The following is an 18992-nucleotide window of genomic DNA, read 5'->3' on the forward strand; positions in this document are numbered from 1 at the left end:
AAGCCAAATAAGCTTTGAGAAGAGATATGAGGCATCATAGCACAGTGTTGACCATTAATGCATTATGCTTAAATTGAACCTTAATCATATCACCAAAGAGATGAAATTCATGCTAAGTTTATACCTGCTGTTAACCTATCTATGTTGCCATAATAATGCTGAGAATGAAGTATTGAGAAAGCTACTTAGTCAATATGATCCCTTTCTTGAGATCTTTTCAGTTAAAGAAAGAAACTGTTTTGAAGAGAAACACAATTGAAATTTGATCTCTAAATGCACCATTTGCTTTTAAACTATGATCTTTAATGAAAGATATAAATTTGACAAGTGGTTTAAGTCAAAAAGTGTTGCATTTTGCCTGTAATTGGCTGAATATGTAAGTTCGGGTAAGGTTTGATGTTTTATAACCTTTTCGGGCACAAAACAGTTGAATATGTTTGAATATGTTATTTCGGGTAAGGTTTGATTATTTATGACCTTTCCGGGCAAGCTTAGTCATTTTTGACTAAGTCTATGATTTTCGGGCATGCTTTGAAGTGTTTTACACTTTCCGGGTAGAGTACACTGTTGTACTATTTTCCCGAGCAAGCTTGAAATCTTTAGATGATTATGTGATATAGCTAGCTTTATACAAGAAATTCTTGTTCCGGGCAAGCTTTGCATTTTTTTATATATACTGATTGTTATTCCAAGCAAACTTTGTGAACTTAAGTTAGTACACCGAGTAAGCTTTGTGATTTGTGTGAGTATGTTGTTAGGAAAGATTTCTTAATCTTTCCGGGCACACTTAGATATTGTTATTTAAGTTTGTGATTTTCGGGTATGGTTTGATCTGTTGAAATCCCTTGGGTAAGGGCATACCTGATGATTGAATATGTGTTTCCTAGTAAGCTTATTGCTAACTTTGGTGTTTCGGGCAAGCTATTTTATGTGTTTTTAATCTCATTTATATAGCATGCTCTGTAAAATTCTTTATGATTTCTTTGAAATTACAAGTGTTTTTGGGTAAACTTTGTTTTCCGGGCACACTTTATATTCTGGGTACACTCTTGTTCCCTCAATATACTTGGTAATTCCAAAACATGACTTTCCGAGTACACTGTTTGCAGAAGAATGTTGTTCGGGCACACTTTGTACTATAGGAAGGTTATTCGGGTATACTTTGCATAAGAATGTCGTTCGGGCACACTATGTTTCCAAGTATGCTTGAATGTATATGTTTTGAGTATGATTGTTTGATTATGATTCTTATTTTATTAGGGTTTATGCTAGATCATATCATTTAATTTGAATTCAAGAAATGTATATTGGGATCTTAATTGATTCCAGTAAGAATGATTATTTGATATTTCATACTTGATTATTCTCCTTGTGATTAATTTCTCAAGAAATCTTGTATTTCGGGTAAGCTTTCTTCATAATGTCTTGACTTAAATTACTTTGATTGACCAAGCAAGGTTTGATGTTTTATTTTTCGGGTAAGCTTTTTAAGTGGAAGTATACCGAGTAGACTTTGGATATATTAAACTTTCTGAGTAAGGTTTTATTAACTTAAAAGATAAATATTGTTTTTAATATATCAAGTGGATAATGTTACTGTGTGACAGTTAATAATTCACAAAATGACAAAAAAACATTTAAAACCCACTTTCAAAAGGTATATAAGAGGGAGTTAAGCAAAATTTTCAACATTACTTTTCCCTCTCTCTCCTTCCACTGCAACTCCTTACTCCCAAAGAAACCTAACCAACTTATCGCAACCAAACCTTAATCCAAACCCTAACTTGAATCAACCCTCTAATTCTGACTCGGTAAGCAACATTAATGTGTTTTCCGACCACGATTAGACTATATTGGACTTTGATTATATATCTGATTACTAATACTTTGTTTATGTGTTTAGGTTATAAACTTGTCAAAGAACAGGTTCTTGATGATTTTCTCTCTCTTTCTTCTTCATTTTTTTTAATTTGAAATTATCTAAAGTACTGGACTTTATGACTAATTTCACTTTGAATATGTTTGTTTATGTGATTCAGATGTGGTAGACAATGAACCCAAATATGTCTTCGAACCAAAACACAACATTTGTGCATTGTTACAAGTCACACCTAACAATGAGCCAATGGCGAGGATGATAACATGGATGGCACGGTCAAATGTCAGTTTCGCGTTCACTGAAAGCCCTGTGATCTACAGAAATCATTCCTTGGATTTCTAGAGATCTGCAGAACTGGTTGAACACATAAATGGTAAAAGAATCGAAGCAACCGTTGATAGACAAGAAATACACATTACAGAAAGGATGATAAGAAGATGTCTACGGTTGAATGATGGTGATCATAACTCTATAGACTTCAGGATTCGTCACTTAATGAAGATATTTGAAGAAACAATGGGGTATCAAGGAAATGTACACGATGGACAGTTTCAGAAGGGTATGTTCCCTATGTTGTACAGGTTTCTTATTCATCATGTGATACACGGATTTTCTCCAAGGAAGGGATCATGGACCTTGATGAGTCATGACTTGGCAAATGCCACGGTGGGAATTATATATGATCTACCTTTCAATTTTTTGAAGATGATATTTGAAGGATTAGTAGGAAACCTGAAGAAGGCTGAAAAGAAAAGATTTTTACAATATCCAAGGTTCCTACAGATAATCTTCAATAGTGAACTTCAAAATCTACCCACTGTTGGAACTACACACCAACTGCAAAACCATGATACATACAGAAAAATCAAGAATCCAGGTGTTTCAAATATGTACAACTCAAATGTCCCATTTGAGATATTTCCATGGTTGTTGGACCATGATTTGAATATAATGTCAGTGCCTGAGTTAAGCTCAGAGGAGGAAGAAGGAGATGATGATGAGAGTGATGATGATGGAGACTCTTATGATGGAGATGATGATGTTGATGGAGATGAAGGAGGAGCTGGGGTAGCTGTAAACATTGTTGCACCTGATTAGGGGGAGCAATTTGAGCAAATTGAACAACCTATTCCAACACCACCACAATCACCACCACAAACTCCACCACACCAAATCACTCACACACCACCTCAAACCCAACCCTTAAGCCAACCAGAAACTTCAACACATACATCCCAAACACCACAAACATCACCAACAACAAGTCCAATTCATTCTGATCCATTCATTTCAAGCCCACCTCATACACAATCACCACCACCATCCATTTTCCAAACTCACACTACAGAATAACCTGAATTTAAACCTTTTTCTACATCACCACCTACAACCCCACATACAGACATGTTTCAAAGAAATTTGGACTTAATGTTAGAAAATGCTGAGTTGAGAAGAAGAAATGAGGAGGTGACTAATGAAAATGTGATGCTGTTAGAGAAGTTGGTATAAGAAAACTTGAGAATTCAAGCCCTGGTGCAGGAGGTTGAGAAGACCTCAGCTGCCCCAAAACAGGGGGAGAATGAAGAAATACCAACTGTCTCTAATGTGATTGCTGAAGAAACTGCAACAGTTGCAGAGACTGCTGATAGTTTAAAACTTATTATGTTTGATTATGATGATGGAGAGGAAAGTAGTGAGGAGAGGAGGATTGAAGATGATGAGTATGATGGTGACAGATCAGATGTGGGTGAACAAGACTATGATTACAATGAAGAAATATACAACCCCACATACAGACATGTTTCAAAGAAATTTGGACTTAATGTTAGAAAATGCTGAGTTGAGAAGAAGAAATGAGGAGGTGACTAATGAAAATGTGATGCTGTTAGAGAAGTTGGTACAAGCAAACTTGAGAATTCAAGCCTTGGTGAAGGCGGTTGAGAAGACCTCAGCTGCCCCAAAACAGGGGGGGATGAAGAAATACCAATTGTCTCTAATGTGATTGCTGAATTAACTGCAACAGTTGCAGAGACTGCTGATAGTTTAAAACTGATTATGTTTGATTATGATGATGGAGAGGAAAGTTGTGAGGAGAGGAGGACTGAAGATGCTGAGTATGATGGTGACAGATCAGATGTGGGTGAATAAGACTATGATTACAATGAAGAAATAGTTAATGTGGAGAGGGTTGGAGAGTATGTTGAGACAGAGGAAAGGGTTGAAAAGATGAATGTTGAAGAAAATGTTGAGAAAGAGAAAGGAGTTGAAAAGACAAGTGCTGAAGAGAGTGTAGCTATCACTAATGTAGCTACTGATATTCTTACTGATATAGCTACTGATGTCATAACTGACATACAGACAGAAGTAGAGACTGAAGTGATAAATGAAGGAGATACTGCTACTGAGGAGATAGTATTTACTGAACCAGAAATTGAACAAGCAGAATGCTCCAAGACTGTAGAGTATGATAAAGAAATGGATGAGCTTGATAGATATATTGATAATTTCCCTCCTGAAACTGAAGAAGAATTAAAGAAAAGATTAGATAAGGGAAAAGCAAAAGTCATAGAAGAAGAGCCAAATAAGGCATATCAAAAGAAAGACATCCTGTTTACAGATGATGCTGATGCTGCCGATGATGCTCTAAGGGAACAAGAAAATATCTTAAAAGAGACAAGGGACAGAGAAATATTGTCCCAAAATATGAACCCTGTAGAGTTAGCAGAGCAGGAGAACTTGATCACACAAGCCAAACTTGCAAAAGAAATAATTGATGATGTGGCTGATCAAGAGATTATTGAGGAGTTGATTAATCTGAGCAAAGTTGAGGAAGCAGACAACTCCTTGGCTATGGTGATTAGCATGTTTCAACCCCAAAGTCAACCAGAAAAGAAGTCAGCTGAAACTACTGAACCAGCTAATATTAATACATATATGATGATTGAAGAAGAGATTGGTGAGTCCATTGCTTCTATGGCTCCCAAGAAATGGATTGAACAGGTAAGAGAAGATTTTAAGAAGAACCCAACTGACATCTGGTCAGAAAGGGTGAATGTGACTGAGCCTCATGAAACACTTAACCAGAAAAGAGAAAGACTTTCTAAACTTCATGAAGAATTTGCTGAAAAAGTCAATAGGTTTGCCAAGACCTACATGAGGAAAAGGAGGACATATGAGCAGACTGAGCATGATAGATCTTCTAAGAGGGGCAAGTGGGATGATAAAAACAAGTATTTTATTGAAACACCAGAAGATGAAGCTAGTCCTATAAGGGCTGTCCCACTACAAACCTTGCAACCAGGTGAAAGAGTTCAAGGTGTTCCTAATGTGCCAATCAGAAGTGAACCAGATCATCCACCTTCTGATGAACCAAAGATTGATGCAATGAATGATCAAGGAAAAACTGATCAAGGAAAATGATGATGACCATGAAAATGATCAAGGAAAAACTGTTAAGGCTGCTAATGTTATGTCTCCTCAAGTCACAATGACTGAGGAACATAGGGCAAACATTGAGCTGAGTGTGTTGTAAGATAAAAAGAAAAATCCATTGGTTATAAAGTTAAGAAGATTTGGTATAAGCTTCGAAACCCTGGCTGCTATGAATGATGATGAATTGAAGCAGAGATTAGAAGAAGAAAATAAAACTCTCAAGAAGCTTATGCAACAAAAGAATAGAGATGCCCAGAAATACAGAGATTATCTCAGAAGGCATAACTATTCTGAAAAAAGTTTGTCTCATTTTAACTTTGACCAACTACAAGATTTGTATAACAGTGAAAGAGAAAAGGTCATTGAAAAGTGTATAAAAGAAAATGAGAAACTTGAAAAGACAGAACCTTTAAAGAAAAAGTTTGGAGGTATGTGTGGATACCTGCTGGAAAGAGGTATGAAGCCTGAGATTGTTGAGAACCTATCCAGAGAATCAGTGTTGGACCAATACAACAAATTGAAAAGAAAAGAAAAACTGAAGAGGGTCCAAACTGAGAGCTCTAAACAGTCTGAACCAACTAATGAACCTCACGGAAAGAAGAGAAGAATTCAAACTTTGAGGGAGAAGACAAAAGAAAACGTCAGATTAGTTGAAACCCCTACTCCTCAAGAAGTGAAGCCTGAACCTAAGGATGAACCATTTGCTCCTTGGGAGAATGAAGAGATGATCAACATTATGAGGAACATAATGATCAATCAAAGAGGAATGAGTGAAGCAGACTTTAATGTCTTGGAAAAAGAGGATCTGAAAAACCTTTTCTATCTTCAAAAGAGTGAATGGGAAAAAGCTTTAAGAGAAGGTGAGAACCCAAGATACTATGCAGATGGAAGATTTGTACCTGCTGGGTTGGCAAACACTCATGGAATGGCAAAAATGTTACTAGAACTAAAAGAACATGGAGAAAATGTTGTTGAACTTGCCAATCTTCCAACTGAAATGGTAGAGGCCATCTACATAAAGTTTTTCAACTTAAGGCCTGGGAAACCAAAGAATTCTATTCCTTTCAGGCCTCCAATTTCAAGAAGATTTCCACAAGGTGGAAGAGGTGAATCAAGCAGTTCTACACAACAAAGAACAATAAGACCACAGTCTGATGTGGATCTTCCTAGAGAACTGTACTTTGATTCTGTCACTGAGTCCTTGAAGGTGATTATGGAAAGTAGACAATTGAGAGAGATTGTTGTTAGGAGTGACTTCCGTGAATATAATGAAGAACAACTGGAAAGGATGGTCACTCTTAGATTTTATGATTATCGAAACAGAAACAAAATGGCAGGTAGACAGATGAATGATCTGTCAAAATTTTTGATGGAAGAAGCTGACAAAGGGTTCAAATTCTTAAAAGAAAAGAGAAATTGGAGAACAATCCAACTTCACAAGTCAAAAAGGACTCGGAAGCTGAGGAGAATGGACATAGCTGAGAGAGATTATCAAATGACTGTCAGAGATGAGAATCCATTGTCTAACATGAATACATGCATAAGTCTGGGAAGAAGAATGAGACGCCCCAACTACACAGTACAGAAGAATGGCATTATAGCTGAAATTGAATACAAAGAGAATGCTGATCATGTTGTACTAAGAAACTCTGATGGAAAAATACTGGGGATTATTAAGAAAGATGAAGACTTGACCTGCCTGCATAATGAAGATTTGATGGATATAAGGGATTTGGCTATACCAGAAAGTCACACTCACTACCAAGCCCTTAATATCTTCAAAATGAAAGCTGCTTCTGAGATAGTCAATCGAAGACAAGCCGTTCATAATGCAAGAAAGAGACAAGATCAATAGAATAGGCTTTGTTTTGTAATGTCTTCGGACAACTTTTTATTATGTAATCTGTTTATGTTATTTGGTCATGTAATTTGACTTTTGACTTGATGTGTATTTTGACTAAGTTTAAGTAACCGTAGAAATGTTTTGGGTCAGATGAGGTGTTCCAATCTAGGGGGAGATTGTTGAGTCAAACAATTGACCTAAGGGGGAGATTGTTGAGTCAAAGATTTGACCAAGATGAAGTACATGGAAGATTGGAATCTTCTCAACCTCCTCAGAATTCGCTAAGTATGGATCCGAGCACACCTTAGACATCCGAGCAAGCTTTTACTTAGCCGGGTACGATATTTTGTCTATCGGGCAATGTTATCTTCAAGTAGTCTTCTTTAGTGGATATACGAGCAGGGTTTGCAAATTAGTGTATTACCGGGCATGGTTCACTAGTTTATGTAAATCTGGGCAAGGTTCACTTTATCAAGCAAGTCTGTTCTTCATATCCAAGTAAAGTTCACTCCCGAGTAAGCTTTTGGCTAACCAACTCCATGAAGCCAAGTGATTGGAAGACCGGGCAAGGTATTCATTAATAATAGTGGTCCGAACATGCTTGATGATTGAAATGAAATATCACTAAGTAACATCGGGCAAGGTTCAACTCAAGCAAAGAACAGTACTCCCGAGTACACTTTGCTAATAAGTTATGTTATAGCAAAGAGTTGAAATGGATCATTGAAGAACAATGTTGCTCGTAAGAGTTTGTCGGGCAAAGTCTGGCAAAGTCAAGAAGATTGAAGTCTACCCGGTGAGTATTTACTTGGTAAAATACTCTTCAAGTAAAGTCAACCCGGAAACTGATCTCGGGCACACTTATATGTTACCAAGTCCTGAAGGATGGCAGAGTACACAGCGTACTCGGAAAATGAATATTGATGCAAAGCCTACCCGGAAGACTTGTTTTACACTTAGATTATTTTGAATATGTAATTTGATTATGTACGTTGTATTTAGGGTTTCTAGAAGGAATGACAGCTGTCCAAGGGTGTCAAGCCTATAAAAGGAATAATTAGGGCACACCTGAGGACACACACAGAGAGAGAGAGAGAGAACACGGAAAAATAGGCGGCTGAATACGATAATATTTATTGAGTTACTGCCGTTTTCCTAAAAGAAACCCTAAATCGTTTATTCATATTGTATGATGAAAATTATATAAATGGAAATCTTTTGAGTGAATCTTGTTTGTGTTATCTACCTCTGATTATTAATTGCAACTATCATGTTTGTTATTGATTCCGCCTTTAACAAACAGTAATCTTTCTAAATATAGCAACCCGTCATTAACTCCCTTGTCGACACATCAATCTGTGTGAGTTATGACATGATTAAGTAAGATCCAGCTGAAATCGGGGACCTGACAGTCTCGATAAGTGTGCCCCGATTCCTCGATCTACGTGTTCGTTTCCTCGTAGTTCGTGCCACCCTCCACCCACATATAACCAAGAAGGCGTTTGTTATCATAACGATGAATCCCGAGAAGCGTGCCAAGGAGTGTTGAAGATTTGTGATATCGTTTGGCGACAAAGAGGGACGTTGATTAAGACGTCAATGTAGACCAATCGGCATTGAAGTGTTGCTCGAATTCCTAGGGTTTCTAAAACGCCAACAAAGTAGGCGTAATGATAATTGAGTATAATAAAGTATTCTTATAAAGGCTTAAATCTTAAGTCGAGGTTATACTCAATACCTCGATAAAAGAAAAGAAAACATAACAAAGAAATGAGCAAAAGATAAGGTATTGAATATTTTTGACATTCGTGACAAAACGAGGTATATTATATTCACTATGTAGCAAGTAAACGATAAATCGGTTAATTCGTAGTGCTTAAACGAGTAACTGACCGATACTAATTATGACCCGTATACATACTGAGGGGTCATATACGAGTTATAGATATATTATAGAGGCTAACATATTGATATTTAGGCCCCAGTACATTTAAAACTCTTTAAACGAAAAAGGTTTCGTTTATCGATACGCTATAAGCTTAAACGCAATCGTTAATATCAAAACAAGCATTGTAGCATCCGTTAAGCCGAAAAAGATTTATAAAACACTTATATGATATGTTCTAAGCAATCCGTGAAAATATTTTGGAATTTTACAACGAGTCGGTACGTTTTTCTTATTTTACAAAAAGAACGTTTTCGCGCTGGTTTTCGCACTCGAACTAGTTTCCTTACGAAAAACCAAACCCGAACTAAATTTTGGACTGACGTTGCGTATGGCACGAATACCGAGGAACCATTGGGCCAAATAGGAGGCCCAATGGGCCCTTAATGTTTCCGGTCGCGACTTGGGGGGGGGCTTTTGATTAGCTTGTTAAATGAGCTAAGGAAAAAGATATTTTCTCATTCCAAACACCAACCAACTCAATATCCAGCTGATCATCTTCATTTCTTGTCCAAAACCCTAAAGGTAAACATTAAATTCATGAAGATTTCAAGCTTGTTTAGTAAGATTTAAACATAGAAAATTAGTTCTTGATTAGTATTAAACATGTTTAACCATCCAAAAACCATAAAAATCAAGTAAAATCATGTTTTGATGTTAAACATGTCTACAAAGCTGAAACATATTGATTTTTGGTCAAAAACACGATTAGAACATGAATACAACGTTTTTACGGTTTGAAAGTTCGGTTTGATACCAAAACCGAAACCCTAGTTAACAAGTATGTTCAATGGATGATTTATGCTTGTTTTGATGTTATATGATATGTAGATACACTGAGTTTGCAACCCGAGACCCGGAAAGTCGTTTAAGCTAGCAAAACTCATCGAAACCGACAAGGTAAACCCGTAACACTCGTTTAAGGGCTGTTTAGTATTAGGTTGTGACGTGCTTGTTGTTAGCTTGTGAATATTTTCAGGGACATTAGGGATCATATAAATGAGTCCCTGTTCAAATTTGGTAATTTTTCGATAAACGGATAATATTTGGTGAATTTATTTCCGTTTATGAGCGTTTAATTGGGAAAAATAGCAAAACATATTGAAAAATTATGAAATTTGGTTTTGGAGATTAAAATGTGATGGTAAGATCACTGGTAAAGTTTGGGGATCATTGGAAATGCTTAAGTATGGTTTGTGCAATTATGATTTAACCGGATTTTAACCGCCGAAAAACACACAAAAAGGCATTTTGTCAAAAGAGTTAGGTTCTGGATATTTTCAGGGGCTATTTAATAACATTGATGCCATTTGTAAAAATTATCGGATTTTTCGGAGGTCGTTTGATATAAACGGGCCATTTATTACACGATGATAACCTATTAAATGAATTTTTATAAATAAATAATTAATCATAAAATTTCTGAAAACATTTTTATAAAATTCTCCATATTTTAATGTATTATTACAAAAATTTACATAATTTATATGTAAGTACATATTTAGTTATGATTAATCAAAGATTTAAATTATTATTGTTTTAACGAAACCAGCAGTTTGATGTTTAACGGACTGACTGGTACGTCAAAAAATCAAAAGTGGTCAAATATTGTATTTTTGGATGAAATTGATAAAAACAAACTTTTTACGAGAATTCCAGACAATTCGGGTGGATTGTACGCGTCTTGTATAATCAAACCCGTGTGAAAACAGAAACGAACCTTGCGATCAATCCAGAAACCGAAACCTTAAAATTATTTTATAAATTAAATCATTTTATCAATCAATATGTTTACTTAAGTTTTTATGATCTTACCTATTCCCGAAACGCGTAAACGATCAACTTGGCTAGGCTCGGAAAACGGTGAAACTGAGCCAAATCTGATTTTAAGTATTTCACAGTATACAACGTCACAATCTAAGACTATGGTCATGTTTTGGGCCTAACAGCTATAACCAGACTAGTTATACAACCCAATTTGGTTTAAACACTGTACTAGTATTAACAGTACGATACCGATTATAGGATACGAGTTATAATCGAGGCATAACACTTATTGACGTATATTACCTGCTCGAACTACAATAAGGTGAGTTTCACGACCGCACTTTCTAAACTGTTTTACGAACTTTTGGGGTAGAAAGCATGTTTACATATACTTATATACTTGAAAACGTGTGGTGATGTGAATTATCTAAGTACTAACACTTGAAAGTCCCCACAAACACAAGTGATTAACTTCGTGCCGGTGACGTGTGGATAGTACTATCGGTTTGACAAACTCAACTGACAGAGCCGGTGGGGTATGCCGAAACATGTTAACCCAGTTGCACATTGTCATTTAAACTTATTACATACTGCTATGTGGTGTTAGACATAGTACATACTTGTGGCAAAGTGGCTGTTAAATGCCAACGGGAGTGCATGGGCAGGGGTGGCCATGTGTTTTAGCTCGTTTCGGTTTCACTTGTGGCTTAGTATAATACATCATACACATACATGTATACATACACGCTGTAAACTTTACGAACTCGTATACTGATTCGTTGATACTCGTGAAACTTGAAACTCACCAACTAGACGTAGTTGACCCGTTTTAACATGCTTTTCAGGTAAGCCGAAGTTGGAATGATTTGCTTACGTGCTTGGTGTTAGAAGGAAAGTTGAATAGCTGTGAATAGATGCAAATACGTAGTAATGAATAAAAAGCCCGTAAACTGGTTATGTGATTCTCATCTAGTTTGTAAACATAGTACCAACCCATGTAATATGATGTAAATTAATTTGTGAATTTCTTTATAAACATTGTTGTTGATACCAGTATTATCTGTTACATTCCCGTTTTACGCTTCCGCAACTACCTAGTCGGGGTGTGACAATATTGATAAATATATATGTGTGAAAGTATATATTCTTCTTTGTTATGAAAATATTATTTAACGAATAAATAAGTATTCTTAAATAATAAAAAAAGAATATGTTTCTTAGAGAAGAAGAAACGACGGGTTTTATAAATAAATTAAAGGTTTATAATTACTTTTTAACTAAAGGTTTTAAAGTAAAAGATATTTTGAACTAAAGTTTCATCGAGGTAAAGCTTATAAAATAAGATTAAAGGTCTTAAGCCGGATTGTATATCCGACTAACAAATGGTTATACTCGTACTATAGGTGCGAGATAGCAAGGGAAAGACCCTCGGACGGTGTATGAAGCCGATCCCAAAGTGAAAAGGTGAATACGCCCAAAAACTTTTACAAACCTATTTTAAAACAAGTCAAACATTTTATATGAAAATTATTTACAAGGAACTACGTGTTCCTAAAACCGTTATAAATAAGGGTATAAGCCTAGCCCTCAGGCTTTAGTATACGTTTGTCTGGATCCTTACATATGTGGTAGTACGCGGTGGTACATCGCACCACGCCTGGTCGTAGGACGCTTTTCTGCAGGAAGCACGACCATGTGTATACATACGGCTACTTAACTAAGTCGAACGTTGCGGTGTTTGCTGAGGTGACCTAGTATAGAGACTCGAATTTATAAATGTGTTGTTTTAACTTTGTTATTCCTAGCCACGATGGGCCGAGGCAGGAGTAGTCTCGAGGGGTAATAAAGTAAAAAAGAAAAGAAGCGTCAACATATTCACCAGCATTCGTTGCTGACGTATTTTCTTACATTTTAAAGGTGACCAAGATTAGCACTTGAAGTATCGAAGTGCTACTTATATATCTGATGACTCGAATTTGTTTTGTATAAACTTAATATACTAAAATGGTGGTTTGTAATTATAAACAAGTAATACTTTTTTGTTATAACTTAAACAGGTATTTTATAATCCCGTCTTTTGTAATATTACACTTTAAATCCACAAGTTGTAAAGTCTTCCGCTAAATAACGTAACTCTGATTTATTTACAATTGTGGTACCAACATAAGTGTCACACTCCTAGGCCGTAGTTTGGGGTGTGACATATACCACTGAGTTCAACCGCTTGTCGAGGTTGGTTCTCGACATGGTTAATACTGAAGCAAAAAGGATCAGGTGCTACATAAGTGGATTGCCATAGAACGCCCGCACTTTAGTCAGGACTAATAAACCTGCTACATTCGACTTTGTCTTGAGCTCGAAGAGATGGTTTGTGATGATCTAACTGTGGAGGATGTGGTGGTGGTGGAAGAGAAGAAAGAAAAGAAATGGGTTTTTCCTGCCAAGTGACCCGGTACCCAATCATGGAACCCTAGAGATAAGAAACATAAAGTGTGGGAGAAGAATGTTGGGTTTTAACAAGATTATCAAAGCCATATAAACCCATTTATATGAAAAACTCAGTGGATTAATTTGTTTTAAATATTGTTATATTGATTAATATAAAACCCGTTTTATATGTAAAACCCAAGCCCCGGATCCATATACGAATTACATGCATACCAAAACTATCAACCATAGGGGGTTTATGTAATACAACCTTTCAAGAGGCAAGAAGATGAAGGAGATGACGGTTTGAATGGCTAGCCTTCAATGGAGAAGAGCCTCAAGCTTGTATACCTTCCTAGCCTTCAACAAACACCTTGCTTGCTAGGATTTAGTGACTCTTGCACTTGAAAGAAAACCACTTGTGTTCTTCCTCTTTTGGCCGAAATCAAAAAGAGAGAGAGGGAGGATTGAGAGAGAGATTTGCATGTAATGTGGTTGGTTGTGTTGTGTTGTGCCCCAATAAGAATATTAATAAGAAAAAACTTTCAAACAAATAGGTGGGAAGTTTCCCCCCAAAAGTGGGCTGGTCCTACCAGAAATTATTTTCTCTTTCTTCCTGGAAACAGACTAATATCCCATGTACTAGTCTCAAGACTAATATTCCATATACCAGTCGCAGGACTAATACTCCATGTATTAATCACAGGTTTATTAAAACTTTGTGGCATTTAACACTTTTAACATGCCATAAGTTTCATGCAACATACCACAACCATTATCATATATATACATATATATATATATATCATTTAAACAACTTAAATAATATCATAAGATAATCTCTCTAAATAAACTATCCATATAATTTATTGATTCCTCAAGTGAAAATATTATAAACCAATTTTCTAAATATCATAAGTGCTAATATTTTTTTGTTTGATCATATCTACAATAAATATTATGGTCTTTGTCTAGCTTGTTATTGGGTATGACCCGACTTGGATCATAACGTACTAGCCACATCAACTATAATATGTGTCTTGGGCAGACCGATTCCTACAATCTCCCACTTGCACAAGATACATAGAAGATTGATGCAAATAGCAAATACCGCCTAACAACTGTTTACTACCCCTAATACATATGACGAAGTGCCATTCCATAACATCATCCCCTTCAAGTCCCTTACTTGAAATGATTTAGGTGAATCTATCATTTATCCTTTTACCATAAATGTCATGTTAAATCCAGAGACACGGAGTGATAATTCTTTGTCGATTTAACTTTTCAGGCCTTAAACATTTAACTCTCAACGAATAAGAGGGACAAATCCCCTATTAACTACATACGTCTCTTACTATCACGTCGTACTACACTTGAGCTCAGCCTTATAACTGACATGTTTCAGAGAAGCGAAGAACTAAGTCAAAGTATAATAGTCGATGAATATCAAGACCCAATATGTATCTCAGGTCAGAGGATAATATGATGTTCGCCCTTACTCAAATTTACTTATGATCACAAATCACAAGGATTCCATGCAGTAAAATTGAGGGCGGGTCAGTCCAATATTTATCTCATAAATATCTATGAACCTTGGCAGCAACCCTTGCTATATTCATACCTTATGAGTATCTACCAATCCAATTTCATAATAGTCTTACCTTCATACTTGTTCCCACAAATATGAACGACTACGGACATTTAGAATAATTAACTTATTCACGGATTTAAATATGCTAAAATGGAACATAACTCAAATATCATAATCATAAACTATAATCATATGAATGAGTCAAAATAACAATTGTTCCGATATCCAAATACAAAATAGATCAAATGCATTCACTAGAATATCGAAGTCCTAAGGCGAAAGTATGACCCTCATGCTTCGGCCTTTCAAGGAGCTTTGTGAGTGGATCCGCAAAGTTTTGATCAGTGTGAACTTTGCAAATACATATTTTTCCCTTTTCAACTTCATCCCTTATGTAGTTGAATCTCCTCTCAATGTGCCTTGTCTTTTGATGTGCACAAGGTTCTTTGATTTGAGCAATCGCACCCTCGTTGTCAAAAAACATCTCTAGAGGGTCCCGAATGGTATGGACTACCCCTAGATCGGCAATGAACTTTCTTATCCATGCAGCTTCTTGAGCTGCCAATGAGGCGGCGATGTATTCCGATTTAGGGGTGGACAAGGCTACCACATCTTGTTTTGCGCTCTTCCAATAGACAGCTACACCATTCATAACGAAAACATATCTCGATTGTGATCGAGAATCATCTCGATCAGTTTGGAAACTCGCATCCGTGTAACCCTTTACAACGAGTTCCTCCTCACCAGAGCCATATATTAGAAACATATCCTTAGTCCTTATAAGGTATTTCAATATGCTCTTAACCGCCATCCAATGCCTACTTCCCGGATTTTGTTGGTATCAACTTGTCATGTTCAAAGCGCATGACACACCGGTCTAGTGCATATCATGGCATACATGATGGATCCTATAGCCGATGCACATGGGATTCCATTCATTTTTTCTTGCTCATCCTTTGAGCTTGGACATTGAGAAGCACTCAATATTGTTCCTCTTTGAATGGGTACGAAACCTTTCTTAGAGTTGTCCATCTTGAACCTTTTCAAGATTTTGTCAATGTATGCACTTTGATTCAAACCTATCAACCGCCTTGATCTATCCCTATAGATCCTTATTCCCAAAATATAGGCGGCTTCACCAAGATCGTTGATGGAAAAACAACTCCCAAGCCAGGCTTTTACACCTTCCATGGTTGGAATGTCATTCCCAAACAAAAGTATGTCATCAACATACAATACTAGGAAAGTAATGATGCTCCCACTAGCTTTCTTATACACAAAAGCCTCATCAGCGTTCTTGATGAATCCAAATTTCTTGACTTCTTCATCAAAATGCGATTCCAACTTCTAGATGCTTGTTTCAATCCATAGATTGATTTCTTTAACTTGCATACTTTATTAGGATGTTGTGGATCGACAAAACCTTCGAGCTGAACCATATAGACATCTTCTTCAACATGTCCATTTAGAAAAGCGGTTTTTACATCCATTTGCCAAATCTCATAGTCATAATATGCGGCTATGACAATTAATATCCTAATAGACTTTAGCATCGCCACGGGCGAGAAAGTTTCATCATAGTCAACCCCTTGAGTTAGAGTGAAACCCTTTGCTACGAGTCTAGCTTTATAAGTATCCAAGTTTCCATGCATATCAGTTTTCTTCTTGAAAACCCACTTGCTTCCAACCAGTTTGGAATTAAGAGGTGGAGCAACCAAGTCCCATACTTGGTTGTCATGCATGGATTGCATCTTAACGTTCATGGCTTCCAGTCATTTATCACAATTAGATTGCGACATTTCATCTCGGTATGTGTTGGGTTCATCCAAATCTACCACGTAGCATCCATCCATGAAAAATCCATATCTTTCAGGTGGGGTGCTAATTTTACCAGACTTGCGAACGCTTTGTGTGTTTCGATCAACCATTTGATCATCATCAACAACCTCTTGTTGATTGCTAGTGTCAACCAAACGTGTATCGGCTTGTGGTTCTCGATCCTCTTTGAGTTCCACAGTTCTATTAGCTCCTTCCCTAAGGAACTTTCTTTCCAAGAACACAGCCTTTCTAGCAATAAACACTTTATGCTCGTTTGGATTGTAGAAATAATATCCCATCGAATCTCTGGGATATCCTACAAAAATACACATAGTGGATCGGCATTCCGGTTTTTTACGGGTGTGGTTCTAAACATAAGCCTCACAACCCCATGCCTTTAAATATGATAACGATGGAACCCTTCCATGCCATATTTCAAAAGGTGTCCTTTCCATTTTCTTGGTTGGTGCCATATTTAGAATACGGGTTGCGGAGATCAATGCGAAGCCCCAAAATGATAGAGGTAATGTGCTTCTAGCCATCATTGATCGAACCATATCCATTAGAGTTCGATTTCTCCTTTCAGACACACCATTATGTTGTGGTGTTCCAGGTGGAGTAACTTGTGAGACAATCCCACAACTCCTAAGATGATCTAGAAACGCATCATTGAGGTACTCACCTCCTCTATCGGATCGTAGTACTTTGATTGTTTTGTTGAGTTGATTTTGTATTTCATTTTAGAATACTTTGAACATTTCAAAGGCTTCATCTTTGTGTCTTAACAAGAATACATATCCATAGAGACTATAATTGTCGGTAAAGGTAATGAAGTATCTTTCACCATTCCTTTTCATTGTCTTAAAAGGACCACATACATCCGAATGTATGATACCTAATAAATCTTTCGCCCTTTCATTAGTTACATTAAAGGGCTCCTTGGTCATCTTTCTCAATAAACAAGATTCACACTCATCAAATGAATCATCATTTGATTTCAAAAGACCATTCTTTTGAAGTATATGAATGCGATCCTTGTTTATGTGACCAAGGCGACAGTGCCAAAAACGTTTTACTCAAATCCAATTTGAGTCTTTTGGTGTTAGCTTGGTACAGCGAGTTATCAATGGATTTATTATCATGAACCAATTCATAAATGCCATTAAGCGGCATTGCTTTAAAATAAAAGATATTATTCATGAAAACATAAAACCCATTGTCTACAAACTTGAAATCATAACCACATTGTCTTAAAAGAGAAACGGAGATAATGTTCCTAGTCAAACTAGGAGCATACAAAATATTTTTCAAAAAAACTTCCAAACCATTTGGAAGCTTAAAAACATAGTCTCCTTGGGCTTCGACATCAACTTTTGCTTCGTTGCCCATGAAGAGACTTGTATCTCCTGAAATGCATATTTCTTTTGAACTCTTATAACAAATTGCAAATATGAGTTCCACATCCGGTATCCAATACCCATGGATCATGAAAGTTGTACCTGAGGTTTGCCCCGCATCCCTCTTGTCTTTCAACTCTTTGAGATAGGTTGGAAAATCCCCTTTCCAATGTCCTATCTCACAACAACCAAAGCACGAGTCGTTTAAGCTAACCTTTAGCTTCTTTTCCTTTGGTTTGGGTGGCTCCGCTTTAGCTTTCCCTTTGACATTACCCTTGGCGTGTCCCTTACCTCTAGCAACCTTTGCTTTAGGTTCCGGGTGACGCCTCTTCACCGATTGTGTTTCTTCCATATGACATGCATGAAGCTATTCAAATTATAAAGGTAATCAACGTTTGACAATTGCAACCCTTTGCGACTTCTAGATTTATGGGATCGGTTAAACATCATATGTTTAGTTGGCACGTTTAATCCCATCAACACCTTTGTATGCCATGTTTCGGTGACCCTATAACCATGGTTTCCAAATCATGTCGTCCTACTTACACACACTTGTGAGTTTACACATATAAGTGGTTAGGTGACCCTCATCCCACAAGTATTGTAAAACCACCTCAAGATCACAAGTTTTCTTAAATGTGGTTAGGTGACCCTTACCCCACATCAAGTCTACAAGTAACTCCAGTGTTGTATAGGTGTTTAACTTGTTTTAAAAGGGATTTAAGTTTTCTAAATTCTAGATTGGAAAACTATGTACCTTGCATTTGCATGCATTCAAATGTATGGTACTTTATTTGAAAACCCATTTTCAAAGTTCCTTTTAATAAAACCCATTTTATTGTGAAATCATTATCCTTTAATCAAACCAATTTTATTACCTAATGATTTCT

General features: G+C 36.6%; 1 pseudogene; it reads left to right on the forward strand.

Moving 5' to 3' along the window:
- Window positions 1–4105: 4105 nt before the first annotated feature.
- The window catches only part of LOC143589095 (cellulose synthase-like protein D3), a 43904-nt pseudogene continuing 29017 nt past the window's right edge, over window positions 4106–18992 (forward strand).

The sequence above is a fragment of the Bidens hawaiensis genome, unplaced genomic scaffold (genome assembly GCF_021521415.1).
Source record: "Bidens hawaiensis isolate Kalapana, Puna unplaced genomic scaffold, B.hawaiensis_p1.1 tig00037220_1, whole genome shotgun sequence".
Lineage (NCBI taxonomy): Eukaryota > Viridiplantae > Streptophyta > Magnoliopsida > Asterales > Asteraceae > Bidens > Bidens hawaiensis.